This window comes from Haliotis rufescens, unplaced genomic scaffold (genome assembly GCF_023055435.1).
Source record: "Haliotis rufescens isolate VD_foot unplaced genomic scaffold, xgHalRufe1.0.p SCAF_7, whole genome shotgun sequence".
Taxonomy (NCBI): Eukaryota; Metazoa; Mollusca; class Gastropoda; order Lepetellida; family Haliotidae; genus Haliotis; species Haliotis rufescens.
Genome location: NW_025964361.1, coordinates 33,007,548 through 33,032,159, shown reverse-complemented (window position 1 = coordinate 33,032,159; position 24,612 = coordinate 33,007,548). Strand labels below are relative to the sequence as shown.

Below are 24,612 nucleotides of genomic sequence, written 5' to 3'. Positions count from 1 at the left end.
TCAAAGAAATAGAAGCTTAAACATCTTGTTTTTCACATTTAGATACAAAATCCATGACAGCCCTTTGGACAGACAACCATTAGCCTTATATTAAAAAAGCCCCAAAATTAGTCTTCTTTGTTCAATACTGCCCGTTTCAAAGAGCTTCAGATTTTCCGGAACCGAATCACTGAAATGGTTGTAGCAAACGGAACTGTCTGGATCTGTAATAAGTCTCTCGTCATGAACTTCACAATGAACAAGTGTTGTGAGAATGACTTTATCTCTCCCTCTCCGTGGTCACGTTATTAACAGCGATGTAACGTGCAGACACAAGGTAAAAGAGATGTCCTCCAGAAACAGAATCATCCTTTCTGCACTATTTTAGAAGAGCTTGATATATCCAATGATAAATACCTTTGGGGCAAGGTTTAAGTTCTTTTAGAGACACCTCTGTTGTTTCTAAACCAGACTTAGCCATCTCATCCGCTATCTTATTTCCCTCTAAACCAACAGGGGCGGGGATCCATACGACCCCAAAAATAAACTTGGAATTGAGTTGGGTATCGAGTTCAATAATAGTAAAGAGAATGTCACTTATTGACACAATTTCCTTTGCCTTAATAGTTCTAATAGTGGCTATTGAATTTCAGTTTGGCCTCGTGGTTATTTTGACTTACCCATCACACTGCTTTGAGGATGGCTATTAATTCCGATGTAAATATTGACAATTGCCATAGAGATGAAATACGATAGCTACAGAGAACATGTGCCTAAAATGCCCCAGAGATGCGAATGCTTGAAAGAACTTTGACGCATCAGTGAATGCGTGGGTTTGACAAGCATTGTTTTCAAAAACAATCATCAACTTTAACCAGATCTGGACTCGTGATGTTGTTTACAGTTAAGTGCCGATAATGCCAATAGTCTTAGAAGGCACCATGGTAAGATTTTGGCGAGGAAGCTGGATCCACAAGGTCCACACCAATTATCTATTGTAGTTAAGCTGCAGATACCAGTATAATATGTAGATAAGCTACAAATACCAGTATAATATGTAGGTAAGATACAAATACCAGCATAATATGTAGGTAAGCTACAAATACCAGTATAATATGTAGATAAGCTACTAATACTAGTATAAGATGTAAATAAGCTACAAATACCGGTATTATATGTAGATAAGCTACAAATACCAGTATAATATGTAGATAACCTACAAATACCAGCATAATATGTAGGTAAGCTACAAATGCCAGCATTATATGTAGGTAAGCTACAAATACGAGTATAATATGTAGATAAGCTACTAATACCAGTATAAGATGTAGATAAGCTACAAATACCAGTATAATATCAACATGTGAAATTGATGAAGAAGATATTTGAATTAAGATTCAATGAAAAAATGAACTTGGATTAGCTTAAGTTCATTGCCTTGAAGACTCGACCCATTATAAACGCGAGACCCAAACACACGCACGCACACGCACACGCACACACACAACACGCACACACACCACACTACACGCACACATCATGTAGAACATTGTTTATTGCGGCGTTCATAATAACACACTCACTTCATAATAAACAAACGCGATAAAACCCTTGCCATAATCACAAGAAATATGTCAAAAGCAGAGTCGATTGTACGAGTCCGAATCACCATCAGATAGTGACGATAAAGGGTGTTCGCGAAAAGACGAGCGTATCCTGCCCATCTGCTGCGCCCATCACAAACACAAATAAATGTTTCGCTAAAAAAAATACGGGAAGTCACAAGTCAAGTGTACAAGTCAAAACAGGGAATTGCATCGGACATCACTTTGTCACTGATGCGCTAGATTTGGAAACGTCCTTAATATGTATGCCATTAAACTTATCTTCATTGCATAGGTATTGAGTGCATTTGTGATGGGTGTCGTTCCATTTGTAGAACACGAGTATAACATATAATCTCCATCTCGACTTACCTCCCCTGTTGTGAGTCGATTACAGCTTGACTGGTCATTAACCCCATACCCTGTATTATTTGTGCAGACGGTCTGTCGGTGTAGCAGTGGAACAGTGTAATTACCGGACCCTGAATCACGATTCTTATCGCGTCATTCATTATCTTGACAAAAACCCAATATTTCCCGATCATTATTCAACACTGTAAATCATACAGACAAACAGCCTCCTAACTGTGCGTAATGGAAGGTAAATTACAACGCTCATCGATTACTATCAGAACTGGTGATTGAGCTAAAGCCAATTATCATGTATCGATATGACTTTATCATTTTGAATCAAACTCTTTATTAGAGAGGGAAAATAGTTTGTCTCTTTGTTCGCACATTAGAAGAGAAGCGAACAAACCCTTTCCGTATTCACAAGAAATCTCTGCTATAAAAGCATCTTTATTATCGTTTATATAAAAGCGACAAAACCTTTTTACACATTCATAAAAAATCTCTGAAAGCAGACGCGATTGTACGATTCCGACTATATCATGAGCATGTGTTTATGAATCACTTTCAAACAGTAATGATACCAGGTGTTCGCGAAAAGAAGAGCGTGCCCTGTCCAAGCGGTGACACACGTCACAAACACATGCAAAGGCAAGTAGATTGTTCACCTGAAAAAAAAAACCGGCATCCATATGTCGACCATAGAACTGTTACTGGGGCCTTGAATGTTGTAACCTTGATCAAACAACTCGGACAAATCAATGTTTCCGAAAAAAGAAAGCTATTTACTCTCGTGAAGTGTAGGTGCTAGAGAGTTTCAAAAGTGCTGGAACGTGTGATGGTAATTGATTTGCTGATACCATAAAGAGTGTGTGTGAATTGTATGATGAATGATCAGTAACAACCAGGAGTATATCCTTGTACGTACGCTATACATTAGAAAATGTAAGATTCGATAACCATAATGTCGAAAATATACAAAGAATCGTTGGTCCTACTCGAAAACGAAACAATCTCAAATACGTTTAATTAAAACTATTGGTTTTGAAATTAGAAACCAGTCATGTTCGATTTTGCCCCTTGCTTTGGAGTTTGTGGTTCGAAACGACCTACTTTCTGAGGGGTAGGAATGATTGACTGTGCCCAGTGTGCTATCAGAAACAATGACAAGGGCAATCCATTGTGTGAGCACTTCCAGTAATTGCCAACCATCAGAGTCACACGCAGTGTGTGTTTAAGGATATATCCTCGTTCGCATAAACGATGAGCGTAGAATAAATGTGTATTCCTAACAGTAATGTTTGATATTTATACTCGTAGATGAATTGATAGTTTGATAAGCTACACATTGTCAAAGGTTGGTGATAAATATACATTTATATTTTGTTTCCACATGAACTTGGACGAAAATCGAGAACTATTGTGCATAATGTGAAATCGTAAATACTTTAATTGAATTGCTTATTGAAATGTTATTGTAATTATTATCCGAAGAAGAAATGTGGATTGGATACACCAACCAGCGTGGATGCCCCATGCTCCACTACCCATCAACCAGAGTGAGTGAGTGAGTGAACATGGTTTTACGCCGCTTTTAGCAATATTCCAGCAATATCACGGCGGGGGACACCAGAAATGGGCCTCACACATTGTACCCATGTCGGGAATCGAACCCGGGTCTTCGGCGTGACGAGCGAACGCTTTAACCACTAGGCTACCCGACCGCCACCATCAACCAGATGAAAAGGCAATATGTATTATACCTCCCTCTGATGATGACCGTCAACCAAGATAGGATAGAAACACGAACATGGGTCCAGGGTCAGCGGATCCTGGTTCAGATACAACGTTACAACTCATTACAACATAAAATGACATCTTAGACAACACCCACACACACACACACACACACACACACACACACACACACACACACACACTCACACACACACACCGTTGTCCATTTCCTACATACATACAACATATTGAAATATACACCTCATAGATGACTGATAACATCTAGAATTATGGATCAGTAACATAACAATGCTTCTATTGTGATTGTCAGATATTGTTTTCAACAAAGCACACTAAAATGATCAAATAACATCCCTGAACCTGAACCATGAATGCAAACAACAGTTACGAACTGTATTCTTCTCATCTCAGAACACAACACAATACATGAAAGCGAGCTAGATTGAACGCATGGCTTTGATTGTGTTCTGATCTGTAGATATATATCTCGTATAATGCTACGACCAAATGGCGACAATGAAATACCAAACAAACAGACCGTGAAATCAATGCTGTATTACAAAGCAACGCACAGTATTGGAGCACAGGTTATTGTCCATCTTTACATCCTGTCACCAAGGATATATATATGTAAATGCATTTTTAGGACCTAGCAATCAAACGAAGCGTGTTTAAGGATGAATTCAACAGTTAAATGCACGTGTTATGCTGCACAGAGTCGTTTATACCCACCATCCACGACGGTATTCATCGTTCTTTGACACACAGATAACGGAATCAGGCAATGACCTACATTTAGCAATCAATGCACCTTTTTAGAAGTCCTTTATCTCCTGTTCTGAAAAAGTAATTTGGTGACAATTGTAAACAATGACTTAGTCAACGATTTCTGTTCAAGTCATCGGTGTGTTGGTTTTCCTATCGAGTAATCAATACATAAGTGGACGTTGACTAGAGAGAGTATTTATAGAACCAGACACAATGGCAGTTTGACAGAACTGATATGTGGGTGACCAGCTTTTGATGTCGGGATGCAAACACAAGTGAAGTGTTTCTTAGTAGAAAAAAACGAATCAGGGCACGTTTACAAATGCAGTTATGTTTATATATTTAATACTATATGACTATGAATATATTTAATAGTTAACAATCATAGAAGGAAAAGAAAGTATTCCGAGTTTGTTCAGATCAGTGTCAAGTTCCACGTCTTGTAATAACTATGGTAGTTGTTGCAATGGAATCAGTATGCGTTTACGTCAAGGATTATATCGATTAAATGTCTTGCAATGTTCCACCGTTCGGGACTGACCTATTATTCATTGACCCATTTCCATTGTTGTCAATATATGCCAATCAAAACAGTAACGTTCAACATTTGAATTCATCAATCAAAGAAAATTCATGGTAGTAATTTTTGGACAATATATATGCTGGACAAAATAATGTAACCCGGGTTTGTTTTGGTGTGATTGAAAATTGATTATGGTTATTGATTGATTATGTCTATTTAACCATTACTCATTGCTGCAAAAGTTTGTAAAAGTCCTCTGTGATTGGGTAATTTTGTATTAAATTAAATTGGTTCAATGAAGACTTGGGTAAGAAATAATTTTGTAACCACATGACCTTACGATGTTTAATATTTTGTTAATTTCGTTGAAAATAGCTAATTTATTGATTTTCTAAGATAAGATGTCCAAGTTACCCATCAGCATTTGTGTATTATGCGAATGTTTAAAAAAATTCATAAAACTTTTGTATCAACTATATTTTAAAAGTTGAAACCATCTAGAAGTATTCTTTGAGTACTGACTAGGAGCCATTAACATTTCTTTTCTTGTTTCAATTGTTCAATTGAAAATTAAACATATGAAAAAATCAACTGAGAGGCATAGTTCAATTTGATTCTCAGTTAAGTAAAGCAATAGTGAAAGGTAAAAACACATTTCCCGAAAAAATAATTTTGCCTTTAGATTTTAAATTAAAAATATCATTGATCACTGAATGTCCTCTTAAAAAGAGAGCCAGTGTTTCAGTTAGGACACCGAACAGACTCATCGTACATATGTGTTGGATATTATTACAAGAACGTAGTTCCTGAAGACGTTCATTTTACTGTAAGCCAATTGTGAATTATGTTGCAAATATTTGATGTTGGTTGTTTTGGAACTATGATTGTGTGTGTGGTGGTTTATTCGCGTTTCTGAAGATAATTGCAAAACGTTTGCCAAAAGAAAGTAGTGTTTTGGCATTTTGATATATAAAGAGAACTAAACGTACATTAAATATATTTTGGCATTATCACTGAAAAATACTCAGTGAACCTCTGTGAAAATATAAAACGTCAACGCAAGAGAATAACCTGTCTAGATTGTCTGCCCACACAGGTTTCATTTGGCGAAAAGGTAAAATAGCTATGCAGGTTGTTCAAACCTTAGATTCAGCAAATGGTCTGATTTGGAATTTGTTATTCTCTCTGGCGTCTATAGTGACTTATCAAAACATCTTATACAAGATTAACAAATGGACTATACTGAACGGTGTGTAACCCATCTCCAGACCCGTCTGTTTGACGTTGTAGAAAGTGTCTTGCGTGAAATTGACGCATTTGCAGCGTTAAATGTAATCTGCAACTGCTGGACTGCTGCACGTCATAAAATTTGAACAAAAATAATGACAATTGAAATCAAATTTGCATGAACTGACAATTTCCAATTCTCACTCAACCTCTTTGGCTGAGTACATGCATATATCTATGTTCCCACTCTTCGTGTTTTAATTAACTGTTAACTATTCCAGCTGTGGAACTCCCATGGACCTCTCCTGTAAACCTACCGTCTCTGACCGGTCATCCAGTTCATCACGACCTTAGTATTACAGTTGCAAAAAACAGATTCATTTATTTGCTAATCATGAATAACAAGAGGGCTGGAAACCCACAGGGACTTTTGATTAAGTGTCAGTTATGCATTTAAAACACAAAGCTAAAAAGCAATCAATGCTGTAAAGGAAGTGTTCCAGCTGATGGTCCGAGGAGTGGGATTTGGTTGTTGATCATACTGAGTTGGTATTATGGGTATTACTGATATCCAGGGGGCGCGGAGGTGTATGGAAATGACCAATCGCTTGATGTTCCATGATTCACGTGTTCACATTGTGTGCTGTTACTCTGTAAGCAGGTCTTCACTTTAGATGGAATTTCAGCAGCAACGTTCTGTACGTGCAATGAATAACCAGAGTCAATGTTTGCATAGTGTGCATGTGGTCGGATAGCATTAGTCAAGTCAATGAACCTAAAATGCGTGGGTCGCTGGCTGGGGACGAAACTTGGTACAGTAAACTACGGTTATAACAAACACGCTTATAACGAACTGACTGATATAACGAACTTATTTTTTAGTCCCGGCCATTTGTTGTATATATATGCTGTATATATGCTTATAACGAACTACGGTTATAACGAACTCGGCACTGATTTACCCACCTGAACTAGAAATAAATTCGACCAGTGAGACCGCCTCATCTGTTTCATATTTTAGATCTATGCATAAAGATTTAGGGTGACAAAACACTCTCCACAAGACTGTATGACAGGAGGGATGACTTCAACTTTCCAATAGTCAACTTTCCCTTCATGTCGAGCAATATTCCAGCAGCTCCAGCCTTTTGTGTTTACATTTCACAACTTTTGAGATACAATCGAGCATGCTCTTTCAACCAAGATTAAAAAGAGCGTTATACCATTCTTGCTCAGAAGTTGTTTGATCAAGGTTTCAACACTCAAGGCCCCAGCAAAGCCTTCAAAAAGTATTATGTAGAGGAGGACATGTGGAGGACATTTCAAAAATTGACGCATAAGTGACAAAAAAGATGCCAGACGCAATTTCCATGACTTGTACCGTGTTCCCGTGTTTTTTCAGGCGAATACATGACTTGCCTTTGCATGGGTTTGTGACGGCTGTCACCGTTGGTGATTTATAAACACATGCTCATGATCAAGTCGGAATCGTACAATCTACTCTGCTTTATGCAGAGAGTTCTATTGGATATGGAAAGGGTTTTGTCGCTATATTTATATTTATTATGTGGGAGGAAAAGCCTATTGTGGTAGGGCATGATTAGGCTCAAAAGGGAAATATTCGCGGCATCAGCACCAGCCAAGATACTAACTCTATTGAATAGTGGTATTTAAAATGTTACATCATTCCAGAATTACTATTTTAACACAAACGCAATTCCAATTTATTGACCAAACCCCTTTAAATTACCATCTAGTCCCTAAATATTACTTTTCCATGTAATAAACAGTGTTATAACAAAACCATTAATTTAAGCTTACACTTCATTTAAGCCTCCCTGTGAATCCTGGTAAATTATTTCTCAATGTTAAAAGGTGGATGTCAATTAATACGTTAAATTTTTTCCCCATGGAGTCTTCTCTGCGCAGTTGGACAATTTGGATACAACAAAATATTAAACGCTGAAGTCATCATTTAGCTGAGATCTTAGTCAGACATGTTTATGTTTACTTAGCTACTTTTGTCGAGTGTTGCCTGGTTTTACTATCCTGGATGTGGCTTCCATAATATGACTGGAAAAGGTCATATTATCAGCAGGGAGTTTTCAAAAAAGACTAGCTTAGAGAACCAATCTTATAACTTGTCTTTTATAGAGGCATTTGAGCTGCTTCATATTTACAGACCCTCCCCCGCACCCCCCCCCCCCCCCCCTCTCTCTCTCTCTCTCGTCCTCTCTCTGGCCTCTCTCTCCCTCTCTTTCTTGCCCCCCCCCCCCCCCCCCCCCCCCCCCCATCCCCTGTCTCTCTCCGATACTCACTCACACACATACATACAAAAGTCCGTTGAATGTTGAATTCATGATTTCTCTAGTCTTACAGATATAACGGCTGTACACATGTACATGTACACAATCTATCCTTAGGCATCGTCCTCATTGCGACACACATCATGTGTATTCCGTATCGGGTATTACCCTAAGGAGACAACTAAATGTCTGGCCCTAAGCTGGAGTCAATCGAGTACATGAGTGTTAATGAAGTAAAACCGACAAAACATATTGCTGAAACCATTGATTTTAACAGAAAACGTCCATAATTACATTTTCACACTGAATGGCATCAGAATCTGCCTTCAGTGTTTACAGAAATCTAATTTTGAGCTAGATTTTGGTTTTGGCTTTTGAAACACCAAACATCATGTTATTCATACACATCAAACGTCTGCTCATCAACTTCCGATACTAATTAAGAAGTTTGGTTTTGAAAAAATATACTCCTTTAAGAACCCATTCACCTTTACTCCTTATATAAAGACATGCTTCCTAATCACGCTCATCTTAAATACACAACGCCAACGTTTGCGGATCCGTATACAAACTGTCTCAATGCCGCTAGACTACACAACCCACTCTACACATGGAGGATCAGAGTCGTAACAGCGCCCACTGTGGGTCATCGCGACACGAGGCGGTACTACCACGTCCCCTCCCCTATAGCTAGAGAACTCCATCCCCACTACCCCCACGGCATCTGGTGCATGGGTTCCGTTTACAGTGCTGTATCCTAGGGGATGTGACATTTTCTATGTGCAACGTATCTCTAAATCAACAGGATGGCAGAACGTTTGAGCAGTTTATGTTAAAGCAAAAGCACCATGTATTACACCGAATCATCACATGTAGTCTTTCCCACAGTAAACATGACAAGTTTGTAATGGGCGTGTATTTCAAATCATGAAAATATAAACCTTTTTGTGCCAGAAATTAAGCTCTTATAAAAATATTTATATTTTCGTCACGTTTTATGGCATGTTCCTAAGGATTCTACAGATGATGCCGTTGAGCGTGTTCCTTCTGATAATTGAATGTATAGAAATATAAGTTCCTCATAGCCGATTGAACCATGTGATCACTGTCCCTATAGTCAAATAAAAAAAGTTACTGCAAACATGGCCACTAAATGTAGACTGAAGTTTGTGATAGCTGAATGTTGTGTTTACTAATTTGAATATATATGTAATCTTTACATATTAAAGCTAAATGTAAAGCTTGTCACAATGTTGACACAACTACGTGAGCGCTATGTGTTAGTGTCAATGTGGGCTCTATGTGTTAGCGTCAATGTAAACTCAACTTTGGGGGCTCAATGTGTTAGCGTTGATGTAGACTCAACTTTGGGGGCTCTATGTGTTAGCGTCAATGTAGACTCTACTATTCGAGCGCTATGTGTTGGGGTAAATGTGGGCTCTATGTGTTAGCGTCAATGTAGACTCAACTACGTGAGCGCTATGTGTTAGCGTTTAGCTAGACTGAACTATGTGAGCGCTATGTGTTAGCGTCAATGTAGACTCAACTACGTGAGCGCTATGTGTTAGCGTTTAGCTAGACTGAACTATGTGAGCGCTATGTGTTAGCGTCAATGTAGACTCAACTACGTGAGCGCTATGTGTTAGCGTTTAGCTAGACTCAACTATGTGAGCGCTATGTGTTAGCGTCAATGTAGACTCAACTACGTGAGCTCTATGTGTTAGCGTCAATGTAGACTCAAGTACGTGAGCGCTATGTGTTAGCGTTGATGTGGATTCAACTATGTGAGCGCTATGTGTTAGCGTCAATGTAGACTCAACTATGTGTGCTCTATGTGTTAGCGTCAATGTAGACTCAACTATGTGAGCGCTATGTGTTAGCGTTGATGTAGACTCAACTACGTGAGCGCTATGTGTTAGCGTCAATGTAGACTCAACTTTGTGGGCTCTATGTGTTAGCGTTGATGTGGACTCAACTATGTGAGCGCTATGTGTGAGCGTTAATGTAGACTCAACTATGTGAGCGCTGTGTGTTAACGTCAATGTAGACTCAACTTTGTGGGCTCTATGTGTTAGCGTTGATGTGGACTCAACTATGTGAGCGCTATGTGTTAGCGCCAATGTAGACTCAACTTTGTGGGCTCTATGTGTTAGCGTTGATGTGGATTCAACTATGTGAGCGTTATGTGTTAGCGTCAATGTAGACTCAACTATGTGAGCGCTATGTGTTAGCGTCAATGTACTCACCTATGTGAGCGCTATGTGTTAGCGTCAATGTACTCACCTATGTGAGTGCTGTGTGTTAGCTGAACATTAAATATAGACTCATCTATCTCATATGTGAAAATATGTAAATATGTGTTAACACTAATACAAACTGATCTATTTGTGACCATGCGTTAACTCTAATGACGCACCAATATGTGATCACAAAGTGTCAGCTCAACATGTAATAAAAAACCAACTAAGTGTCAGCTGAACACTATCGAGCTGTAAGTGAAAGATAAAAGATAGACGTTGACACAACTGATATGTGACGTATTAATGAAGACATATATATCGTGATATAATCACGAAGCCAAGGGTCTATTAGAAGATGCGTTCCTTGAACTGCACAAGCATTTAGTGAATGATTCCATGACAGTAACTTACATAAGTTGCTGTACGTTAAAAGCTGCAAGACACAATTACTGGAGGGGGCACGGGTGACCCAGTAGTCTAAGGCGCCGTGATTCGCTGTGCAGAGTTGCGTCCCTTGGGCACGCCAGAAACCTATGATTGTTGGTTCGAATCCCGGTTCGTCCCGATTATGTTTCTAGGTTTGTCAGCATCATACTCGTGGGTTTCACCGAGGTGGTAAACGTCTGAGACCTGCATCACTTCGGGCTCACTCACAATTACTGGACATTCTGCAATGGCCCCAAACAATACAAACTGCCAATATTGATGGGACAACTGACCCAATACGATTACTGACAGGAATAACCCAGTAATGACTACCACGACCGAGGAATTAAAGGGTTGTTTTTGACGCCACGACACTGTCAGGAGCTCCTGTAGGGCAATGAGCTGCAGTAGCAGCAGCAGCGTGTCCAGATGCCGAGTCCTCCTGTCCACGCGTTGTCCACGAGTCTGTCCGTGGCACTCCAGACTGACGAGAACACAAATAGTCTTGGCTTGACAGCTAGTAATTAAACACTAGTCAAACATTTCATTGACATATGCCTGAGCAATTATTTATTACTAACTACCACTCAATGTCGTGTTTCGGTGTAACACGTGTGTGGGAACTGTAAATAGTGTATAATGCTCACTGAGATTAATGGTACTAGCATGTGTCTCCTGCTCATTCTGATAATTAAGGTAAGGAAATACAATGTTTGTCAAAATTCCAACTTTGACTTATGTTTTACTGTCTTAGATGAATACTCATAATAAATAACGCATGCATACAGTATATAGAAGAACTATATCTCTAAATGCTTGCGGGGCGGTCGGGTAGCCTAGTGGTTAAAGCGTTAGCTCGTCACGCCGAAGACCCGGGTTCGATTCCCGACATGGGTACAATGTGTGAAGCCCATTTCTGGTGTCCCCCGCCGTGATATTGCTGGAATATTGCTAAAAGCGGCGTAAAACCATACTCACTCACTCACTCTAAATGCTTGCATTGGTGTCAGGCAACAAGCACATACTTTTTGTCAAAACTGCGTGTGCCGGGTGCTACCGGTAGGGCAGGACATGCTTACCCTTTTAACGAACACCTGGTGTCATCACTAAATTTCAGTGTTCCGTTCATACAATGTCCACGAACTATTTTGCTTTTTACGCCTTTTGGAATCTTCTTCGGCAGATAATCGAGGCGTTTTATATTTCCATATGATATCAAAACATTTTAATATACAGAAGAAATACTGTGATTTTACCATTGTCGTGAGTTCATCAGCGTTTTGAAAATGTGAAGCTAATATATTAGGGGCTACTTAAATAACTAATTAAATTAATTAATTAAATATGTCAAACATTTCAAGTTCATAATGTTAGTTGGCATGATTTTGGAATGTTTCTTGGTATTTGATTTACATTTGATATACATGAGAAGTTATATAAGAATATATCATTACCTTTCATCTCCTCCCATCTGTATAAAGATACATTTCACAAAGAGTTTTCATATGTGTGCGGGGCGGTCGGGTAGCCTAGCGGTTAAAGCGTTCGCTCGTCACGCCGAAGACCCGGGTTCGATTCCCGACCTGGGTACAATGTGTGAAGCCCATTTCTGGTGTCCCCCGCCGTGATATTGCTGGACTATTGCTAAAAGCGGCGTAAAACACGCTCACTCACTCACTCACTCACTCACTCACTCACTCACTCACTCACTCCTTCACTCACTCACTCACTCACTCACTCACTCACTCACTCACTCACTCACTCACTCACTCACTCACTCACATGTGTGCACATTATTGATAAAAACGACAAAACATTTTCCAACATTATAAACAATCTTTGCTAAAAACAGAATCCATCCACGTGTATCATGATCATGTGTATATGAATCACAATCAACCAATGATGATCAAGGTGTTCGCGAAAACATTCACTGTTGTGAACTGCAAACTACGAAAAATGCATCTGAAATATGCATCACTTCTTTAGGAACCCACAATACAGTAACCGTCACATCATCAGTTTATCCAGTAACATTCTACATCTGGAGTAAATCCTGAGGATGAATTTTCCCAATCCCCCTTCCAAACCCCCCTCCCACCCATTTTTGGGGGATATTAAACGATACCCTTCTAATTACCTTGTACACTGTCATATAAACCAGCCGGTAGGTGTCGCTGTGCGAAGGCTTCGTGTTTCACGTCGACTGTAATAACATAACCGAAAGCACAGCTTAGGAGGACGTATCTCATCGCAGGATTATAACTGTTTACTTTGATGTTCCTCGGATTCGAGAACCATACGCACAACATCAGCGGGGATGGGTAATCAAGGAAGCCCCACTGGTTGGAAACATTACGGGTCACTATAAGCATCTTTCTTGGTTAATAAGCTTAAAATAGCTGTTTGTGTTACTGAAGCTGTTATCCATATGTCCCTATGTGTTCCACTGTTTAGATTTTTGTTTTCACAAAGATCTGAACAAATATTATGTTTCCGTCGTTGACCCTTTTGTTCCTTGGAGTCAATGACTTTTTTCTTCTCATTGAAAACAACATCGTTATGTGTTATACGCTTGTTGAATTTGGGGTTAAAGTGGGGTTGGGGTTTCAGGGATATATACTACTGCCTAGATGTTCATTCCCATACCCTCGTTGAGAACGCGTGTAACGCACATGTGACACGGGTGTGCAGCGCGTGTGTAACTCGTTGAGCACGCGTGTGCTATGCGTTTAACACGGGGTCGGGTTTCAGTTGAAATTTACAAATAGATGAAAGTGAGTCAGTGAGTCAGTGAGTTGGGTTTAACGCCGCGTTTAACAGTATATAACGCGGCGTGTCAGCTTAATGTGGGAGGAAAGCCCGAAGTGATGCAGATCTCAGACGTTTACCACTTCGGTGAAACCCACGAGCACAGGTATGGGGCTGACAAACCTAGAAACATAATCGGGGCGAACCGGGCTTCGAACCCACAATCATAGGTTTCTGACGTGCCCAAGGGACGCAACTCTGAACAGTGAGTCGCGGCGCCTAACACAACTGGGCCACCCGTGCCCCCAAACGAAGAGAACTTGAGAGAAAACAGAACAATGAGATGTGAATCTTGAGTTAATGAGCGGACATTGACCTGTGTTTACCAGTATCGCCGCGCGCGAGGGCGGTCGGGTAGCCTAGTGGTTAAAGCGTTCGCTCGTCACTCCGAAAACCCGGGTTCGATTCCCGACATGGGTACAATGTGTGAAGTCCATTACTGGTGTCCCCCGCCGTGATATTGCTGGAATATTGCTAAAAGCGGCGTAAAACCATACACACTCATTCACTCAGTATCGCCGCGGATACGTTGTGAAGTGTTTGTGACGGGTGCCGCCTTTTCGCGAACACCTGGTATCATCACTACTTGACAGCGATTCATAAACACGTGCTCATGATATAGTCGGAATCTTACTATGGACTCTGCATTTGGCAGAGATTTCTTAGGAACACAGAAAGGGTTTTGTCGCTTTTATTGTCTGTTATGTTTGTGATTGTTGTCATAAATCCATTATAAATTTTAATTTATGATATTTTATCTGCAAATGACAAACAAATGAGGTGGAAATGCATACACTATTTGTTATTCATAGCATGCTTATGCTAAGACAGGCCAACCCAATCTGTGTTTTTTAATTTTACGTTTAAATGGATGATACCCTGAAGTCATGGTTATATATTCGGTTATGTCATAAAAACATTAATACGATGACGTAGTGAATAACCAGTCTCGATTATCGGACGAAACAGATTCAATTGGGCGTAAAAGGCAAATTAGCAGTGAACAATAGCAGTGATGACACCAGGTATTTACAAAAAGAGTATGTATGTCCTGCCCTTCCGATGACACCCGCCACTCGCACAATATGCATAAAAAAGTTGCTTGCCACTTGCAGCAGTACTCCTGCCACGCGAAGGCCAATAGCATCATTTCAAAATGTATTTACATATGTCCTAACATCTTTCATGATGTGTCTAGCCTTGAAAGTTCCAACTGTGCTTTTTTGCAAACCTTTTACTTTTGTTCGTTGACAACTATTTAATGATGGATATCTATCCTGGCTGAAATATCGCATATGCGACGTTAGTTTTAGAAGTTGTAGTATCAGTGAACACGGGGTTGACTGATGGGCTTCAACTTCTTCATACTATCAATGCGACGTCTCAGTACTGATGATGGTACCTTAACAAATAAATAAGTCACCAAACCCTTTTTTCATATTCATATATAAGAAATCTCTCAAAGCAGAGTCGATTGTCCGATATTCCGATTTCATCACATGCATGTGTTTAGTGATGACGCCAGGTGTTCGCGAAAAGGTAAGCGTATCCTGCACCGCCGGTGGCATCCGTCACAAAGCAAGTCAGTTGTTTACCTGACAAAAACACGAGAACATAAGGTACAAGTGAAAATAGGGAAATTCATCTGACATCATAATTGTCAGTGATACGTCCAATTTGGACATGACCTCCATTTGTCAACCATTAACCTGTTTTATGCTTTACTGAGGCCTTGAATGTTGTAACCTTGATAAGACGTTTTGGGCAAGAGTCGAATGACGCTGTACCTCAAACGTTGTGGAATGTAGACACATGTAGTACAAGCACCTGCACCGAGACGTCGATCTATCCGTAGTTCGATTACTGTCGTGCCAATACATATTATGTCGGACCACAGTAACATCGACTTGAACGACATATCGACAAACTTTCAGACAAGTTTCACTCTTGCATGTAATGTCGAGATATTGTACCACAGAGTAATATCGACTTCAACGACAAATCGACATACTTTCAGATCAGTTTCACTCTCGCATGTAATGTCGAGATATTGTACCACAGAGTAATATCGACCTTAACGACAAATCGACAAACTTTCAGACCAGTTTCACTCTTGCATGTAATGTCGAGATATTGTACCACAGAGTAATATCGACCTTAACGACAAATCGACATACTTTCAGACCAGTTTCACTCTTGCATGTAATGTCGAGATATTGTACCACAGAGTAATATCGACTTCAACGACAAATCGACATACTTTCGGACCCGTTTCACATCGACATACACGACACATCGAGATACTAATGTGTGTCTGTTTGTTGTTTGATGCCGCACTCAGCAAGATGCTAATGCAGTATAGAACCAGTGACCCGTACATATCCGGGGTAGAAAAGGTCTTCAGCAATCCATTCTTGCCGTAAAAGCCGACTATGCTTGTCGTAAGAGTCGACGAACGGGATCGGGAGGTCAGGCTCGCTGACTTGGTTGATGCATGCCATCGTATCCCAATTGCGTAGATCGATGCTGATGCTGTCAATAACTGGATTGTCTGGTCCAGACTCCATTATTTAGAGACCGCCGTCATAGAGTTGCAATATTGATGAGTGTGGCGTTAAACAATAAACAAACAAATATACAAACAAATCGAACCGGTTTCATACTGACTTAAACAACAGGTGGAGATAACGAAGCCACTTCACTGCTGCTTCCAGATATACAACCTGATACATCTCCCCTTCTCGTTTATTAACAATATATATGACCTTGAATATCGCACCAATATACATACGAGTACATTCAACTGTGGACGTGAAGGAATTATCCTTGTTACAACAATGGCATCAACGTCCTATCTGATAAGGCCGCAGGATGGTTCCGATCAGTATGTCAGCACCTGCTGGTGCCATATACCTTGCTTCGTGGCCTGTGTGCAGACAGGCCCGGGTCGCGTAGTCCAGTGTTGCTGACCCGAGCCGCATCCCAGCTTCTGAGTCAGGAGGGGATGATGGCATCATTGTCATCCTCTGGATACAACAAATGTTTACAGAGCTGTGTCATCATGTAGTGCTTACCCACCAGTTTGTGGTTGGAGAGGAGAATGATTTTCCCGGGCAAGATTGTAATACACTTTTAATTCCTTTGACGTCTGGTCTCAAGGCCATTAGTTCTACATTTTTAATTCTTTGGGGATTTGGAGTTGTATTAGGTTCTCGAAACCTTAGACGACTCGGGAGTCTGTAATGTCCTTTTGTTATGTTGGGCAGTGCATGTGTACTGTAGCCTGTGTCATGACATGTCTACTGTAGTCTGTGACATAACATGTATACTTGAGTCTGTGACATAACATGTATACTTGAGTCTGTGACATGACATGCATACTTGTAGTCTGTGATGACATGTAACTTGTAGTCTGTGACATAACATGTATACTTGTAGTCTGTGACATGACATGTATACTTGAGTATGTGACATGACATGCATACTTGTAGTCTGTGACATGACATGCATACTTGTAGTCTGTGACATGACATGTATACTTGTTGTCTGTGACATGACATGCATACTTGTAGTCTGTGACATGATATGTATACTTGTAATCTGTGACATGACATGTATACTTATAGTCTGTGACATGATATGCATACTTGTAGTCTGTGACATGACATGTATACTTGTAGTCTGTGACATGACATGTATACTTGTAGTCTGTGACATGACACGTATACTTGAGTATGTGACATGACATGCATACTTGTAGTCTGTGACATGACATGCATACTTGTAGTCTGTGACATGACATGTATACTTGTAGTCTGTGACATAACATGCATACTTGTAGTCTGTGACATAACATGCATACTTGTAGTCTGTGACATGACATGTATACTTTTAGTCTGTGACATAACATGCATACTTGTAGTCTGTGACATGACATGTATACTTGTAGTCTGTGACATGACATGTATACTTGTAGTTTGTGACATGACATGTATACTTGTAGTCTGTGACATAACATGCATACTTGTAGTCTGTGACATAACATGCATACTTGTAGTCTGTGACATGACATGCATACTTGTAGTCTGTGACATGACATGTATACTTGTAGTCTGTGACATAACATGCATACTTGTAGTCTGTGACATGACATGTATACTTGTAGTCTGTGACATAACATGCATACTTGTAGTCTGTGACATGACATGTATACTTGTAGTCTGTGACATAACATGCATACTTGTAGTCTGTGACATAACATGCATACTTGTAGTCTGTGACATAACATGTATACTTGTAGTCTGTGACATAACATGCATACTTGTAGTCTGTGACATGACATGTATACTTGTAGTTTGTGACATGACATGTATACTTGTAGTTTGTGACATGACATGTATACTTGTAGTCTGTGACATGACATGTATACTTGTAGTTTGTGACATGACATGTATACTTATAGTCTGTGACATAACATGTTTACTTATGGTCTGTGACATGACATGTTTACTTGTAGTCTGTGACATGACATGTATACTTGTAGTCTGTGACATGACATGTATACTTGTAGTTTGTGACATGACATGTATACTTGTAGTTTGTGACATGACATGTATACTTGTAGTCTGTGGCATGACATGTATACTTGTAGTTTGTGACATGACATGTATACTTGTAGTTTGTGACATGACATGTATACTTGTAGTCTGTGACATGACATGTATACTTGTAGTCTGTGACATGACATGTATACTTGTAGTTTGTGACATGACATGTATACTTGTAGTCTGTGACATGACATGTATACTTGTAGTCTGTGAAATGACATGTATACTTTTAGTCTGTGACATGACATGTATACTTGTAGTCTGTGACATGACATGTATACTTGTAGTCTGTGACATGACATGTATACTTGTAGTCTGTGACATGACATGAATACTTGTAGTCTGTGACATGACATGTCTACTGTAGTCTGTGACATGATATGCATACTTGTAGTCTGTGACATGATATGCATACTTGTAGTCTGTGACATGACATGCATACTTGTAGTCTGTGACATGACATGCATACTTGTAGTCTGTGACAAGACATGCATACTTGTAGTCTGTGACATGACATGTAAACTTGTAGTCTGTGACATGACATGCATACTTGTAGTCTGTGACATAACATGCATACTTGTAGTCTGTGACATGATATGCATACTTGTAGTCTGTGACATTACATGCATACTTGTAGTCTGTGACATAACATGCATACTTGTAGTCTGTGACATAACATGCATACTTGTAGTCTGTGACATTACATGCATACTTGTAGTCTGTGACATAACATGCATACTTGTAGTCTGTGACATTACATGCATACTTGTAGTCTGTGACATGACATATATACTTGTAGTCTGTGACATTACATGCATACTTGTAGTCTGTGACATGACATGTATACTTGTAGTTTGTGACATGACATGTATACTTGTAGTCTGTGACATAACATGCATACTTGTAGTTTGTGACATTACATGCATACTTGTAGTTTGTGACATAACATGTATACTTGTAGTCTGTGACATGACATGCATACTTGTAGTCTGTGACATGACATGCATACTTGTAGTCTGTGACATTACATGCATACTTGTAGTTTGTGACATGACATGCATACTTGTAGTTTGTGACATTACATGCATACTTGTAGTTTGTGACATAACATGTATACTTGTAGTCTGTGACATAACATGCATACTTGTAGTCTGTGACATGACATGCATACTTGTAGTCTGTGACATAACATGCACACTTGTAGTCTGTGACATGACATGCATACTTGTAGTTTGTGACATTACATGCATACTTGTAGTTTGTGACATAACATGTATACTTGTAGTCTGTGACATAACATGCATACTTGTAGTCTGTGACATGACATGCATACTTGTAGTTTGTGACATAACATGCATACTTGTAGTTTGTGACATAACATGTATACTTGTAGTCTGTGACATGACATGTATACGTGTAGTCTGTGACATGACATGTATACTTGTAGTTTGTGACATAACATGCATACTTGTAGTCTGTGACATGACATGCATACTTATAGTTTGTGACATTACATGCATACTTGTAGTCTGTGACATAACATGTTTACTTGTCGTCATTGCCACCACCATGTCATGGCACTCAACGTTTAAATCACTATTGTGTGCTAATGTGTTTACTTCAGATTTAAAGCTGTAATTAAACAGCGTGTTGCTATATATAATGAACGACTGATCTGTTAGCGTCCCGTGTATTTAAACGATCATGCAACCATTCCGCATGTGGAGATTGTGTGTGTCATAGAAATCTCGCAGCAGTATTCAGCAACAGCCTTCTCCTGAACAGCGCTGAATCATGAATAATTACAAGTACTGTGAAATCAGCTTTTCTGTTGGTATTATTACACGATAAATCAATCATCTCGGCCAGGTTAAATCTCCCAATACCCGTCTTTTACCTGGCGTGTGCTTTGTTCTGATTGACAAAACTGCCATTGTTCACCAGTGATGGTCGGCGGGACGGTTTGATCTGAATTACAGGTGGGTATCTACAGTGCCTGAAGTTCTGCTTTTGTTGATGACTTTATATATGTCTGTGCCATTAAGTATCGCAGGTGTGAAGGATGTATTTTGCGTATTAGCCAAAACATAAAGCTCTGACGCCGCTAGCACGGCATGTTAAACTGATGATCGGATGATGTTAAACACCCGTCGCATATAAAAACATGGTAGTAATGCATGGTGTTAGATTCTTTAATTGTAAACAACTTAGAAACCATCAATTTACAGTGGATTCCACAAGAATGTGTATTGAGTTCCGGTTTTCGTCCATTTCAATTTCGCCGACTAAGATGATAAAAGAGATTTATAGTTAACGTCCATACGTGAATCAGCTCACATTGAAGGCGTTAGCGCTCGCTGCCATCATTCAGATAAACATAAGTTTATTCAGAAGGAACGCCTTGTGGCCCAGAATACATCAACAGTGCGATTAGCTTGATTGTAAAAAGTGTGCATACGTCTGACAGAAACCCTATTTGTCGTATTGTCGCTCTTCAAAAAAATAGTTTTAACTCATACCTAAATGCGACAGGATTCCATATTTAAGGGGAAAATGTTGTTTTGAACTCTGGCTGAAAACATAGTCTGTCTCCCCCACCCCCTCCCCCGCCCTCTTCTACCTCACCTTACCCTCCACCCCAACCATAATATTACTGGTCGGTTTCTTGAAATGGTTCGCCCGATATTTTTTCTCGCTAAGTGCAGGAATCTACTCAGAGCCTTGTGTATCGTTAAAACTTGTCTTTGGAAGCCCATACATTGTCGTCCTTATTCTAGCATGTACATTCGATGATTACGTCATTTGTTTGTGTTTTATTGTCAATAACAGTTTCCTAGTTACTTATGACAGGTAATTCATGTAATGATGCAAACATATGACATTATGAGAATTCTAACTATTTCTGCAACATGCATTTTTTAACTTACTCATTAGTTGTTCGGGATTGATAGACTGTTTGTCTCGGGGACAGTTGGCTACCCGAGTCCCTAGTGGTACTGTCAGACAACGTGAGCGTTCTTTAAAGTCAATAGCAACTATGTCAACTTTGTTGAAACATCTCTTTGGATCAAATAATTTCACCTGTCGATATCACGGTGTGTTTAGTCTTTGACATAAACGATAAAACCACGATGCCAAATACGCGTAATTAACCAAATACATGTTTTAGATGTAGACATGTATATCTGAAACGCCGAAGCCAGTGATAAATACATATTTACCATGCAACCACGATGACGTTGAGAGATGAAATGCAGGAGAGCAAAGGACTGGATAGGAGGGTAGAGAACGCACCCAACCACAGCCCTTCCCACCCCACATCACTTCACATCCACCCCATCACCACCCCGCAACAGCACTTCCCACCCCACATCACTCCACATCCACCCCATCACCACCTCACACAGCCCTTCTCACCCCACATCACTCCACCCCACCCGATCACCACCTCACACAGCCCTTCCCACCCCACATCACTCCACATCCACCCGATCACCACCTCACACAGCCCTTCCCACCCTACATCACTCCACTTCCACCCCATCACCACCTCACACAGCCCTTCCCATCCCTCATCACTCCACTTCCACCCCATCACCACCTCACACCGCCCTTCCCACCCCACATCACTCCACTTCGACCCCATCACCACCTCACACAGCCCTTCCCATCCCTCATCACTCCACTTCCACCCCATCACCACCTCACACAGCCCTTCCAACCCCTCCTCATTTAACCTCATCACTCCACCCCAAACCTATACTCATTATTCCTGAGAAGCATACACCATCAAACGTAATGTTGTTGCTTGGAACAGATACATAATCTCAAAGTGCACGCGCAAATCATGCCTCTGACAGCAGAAAGAATTCAGTGCATTTTTGTCATCAGACCGGAAATGAGATTTCCGGGCGTGGCCCATGCATTGTTATAGAAACCGGCGCCAAACCATATGGAATCTGTCAGAAGAGCAATTCGTGTCCTCCATTGTCCTTTATTCATCCATTGTAATATTGCCGTCCACGTGGATTATAGCGTATCGAGTTGTGTTACATTCAGGAGGTTGACTATCCCAAGCACCTTACCAAGCTCTTTTCCATACTGTCTCTATCCGTGTGTTTAACATATCATGGTATACATGTCCCGGGCCATATGGCGTTCATCAACTGCAACATGTGTTCCTGTGTTTCCCTAAAGTGGTAGAAATCTAACATCGGTACCCCTTTAGTCTTTCCTCTCACATTGAAAAAGAATAACGCCTGCATGTGAATGAAATATGCGTATAAAGTGGTGCGGAACACACAACACTTCTCACGAACGCTCGTCATCTTACCCATTGGGCCGTGAATTCACTCCGACATGAGCTTGTTTTCTGAACCTCTCTCTTACCTCTCTCTGAATGTTCATTCAGACATTCATGTATGGAACGACAGCTAATTCCAAAATATTTCTGACTATTACTGCCAGATATGGATTGCCTTTGGATTGATTTGGGTGGCCTTTGCCATGGGTTGCTTTGGGTGGCCCTGGTTTGCTCTGGATTGCTTTGGGTGGCCTTTGGATTGCTTTGGGTGGCCCTGGTTTGCTCTGGATTGCTTTGGGTGGCCTTTGGATTGCTTTGGGTGGCCCGGGTTTGCTCTGGATTGCTTTGGGTTGCCTTTGGATTGCTTTGGGTGGCCCTGGTTTGCTCTGGATGTCTTTGGGTTGCCTTTGGATTGCTTTGGGTGGCCCTGGTTTGCTCTGGATTGCTTTGGGTTGCCTTTGGATTGCTTTTGGATTGTTTTGGATTCTTTTGGGGGTCGGGTCTTTGGATTGATTGCTTTGGGTGGCCTCGGGTTGCTTAGGATTGCTCTGGAGGGGGACCTTTTGGATCCACTGGATTGCCATATAGCTGGAATGTTGCTGAATGCGGCGTTAAACAACAAACAAACAAAATATCAGAAAGGTTTTGAGGCAAAGTTAGTATTTTAACTAGTCATATTTTACAGCTTCCTTTTTCTTCTGACAGCGTAGCTTCTGCTCGATTTGCATATAATACAACAAATAAGAGAGTCAAACAAAGAAGTTGAGTGGCACCTGCTGTTGGAGTTCCGATCTGCTTTATGGCTTTCTCTTGTGTTTAATATATGCACGTGGGGTCGGATTTGACATACATATGTATGACTTAATTTATTATAATGAAATATTGTAGTTTATCCCAAACTACCAGATTGCAATATTCTGAGTCGCCTTCAGTATCATGTGTTAGTATTTTCCCAGCTGCTATGCATGCAGATTTTGGCGTTATTAATGCTTGAGCAGGTGTGTCACAAAACTGCTCGCACTTAATGCACATGAATTTGCTTAATGACAGAATTAAATGTCAAATGAGCAATGCTACAAGTTATGATATCATATGCTATAGTGTGTTAGTTCCATAGCTTAAAGAACAAGGCAGTAAGGTAAGACTACATGTCCACATGTTGTACAATGTATATTAGTCCAACCACATCAAATGGAATATAGTGGAATGTTATCAAATAATTTCGATTTTGCTATTTACCTGGTTTTGAAGTTGCTCATGCTACTGTATATAATACGAAACTATAATATAACCATATTGATACTTTCATTTAATTTACAGTTATTTGCTGCATCTTATTATACTCAGTCATATGATGAGTTATAAAACGTAGCTGTGACCATTTTTGAACCCCTTAAATGGAACACAGGTTTTAGGGAAATAAGCTTTGAGGTCTTTAGGAGCAAGGGAATTATCATATATGAATCTGAATATGGATTCCTAATCGCCTAATATTTATACCAATGTTATAATATCTGACACTGTACTGCTTCATAATGTAGACCTCGAAGGAATTCCTATTGCCTGGTCAGGGTAGATGTATCACTAGTACCTGTTTCCATCGACTCTCGGTACATTGTACGAAGATTGAGAAAAACTGTGACCTTAATAACGTTGTGTCGTATCCGATAACAATAAGTGACCCGTTTTGGTTTTCTAGGAAACATCAA

The 24,612-nt window shown here is 40.1% G+C and overlaps 1 protein-coding gene across 4 annotated transcripts in view; it reads left to right on the top strand.

Moving 5' to 3' along the window:
* The window catches only part of LOC124146021 (glutamate receptor ionotropic, kainate 2-like), an 82,520-nt gene that overhangs the window by 14,373 nt on the left and 43,535 nt on the right, over positions 1-24,612 (top strand). The window contains exon 1 of one of the 4 annotated variants that reach the window (XM_046516059.2): positions 20,560-20,579. The exons of the other annotated variants lie outside the window; for them this stretch is intronic. The gene's annotated coding sequence lies outside the window, so the exon portion shown is untranslated. Of the gene's footprint in view, positions 1-20,559; positions 20,580-24,612 lie in introns of those variants that run through there. 4 annotated transcript variants of the gene reach the window in all.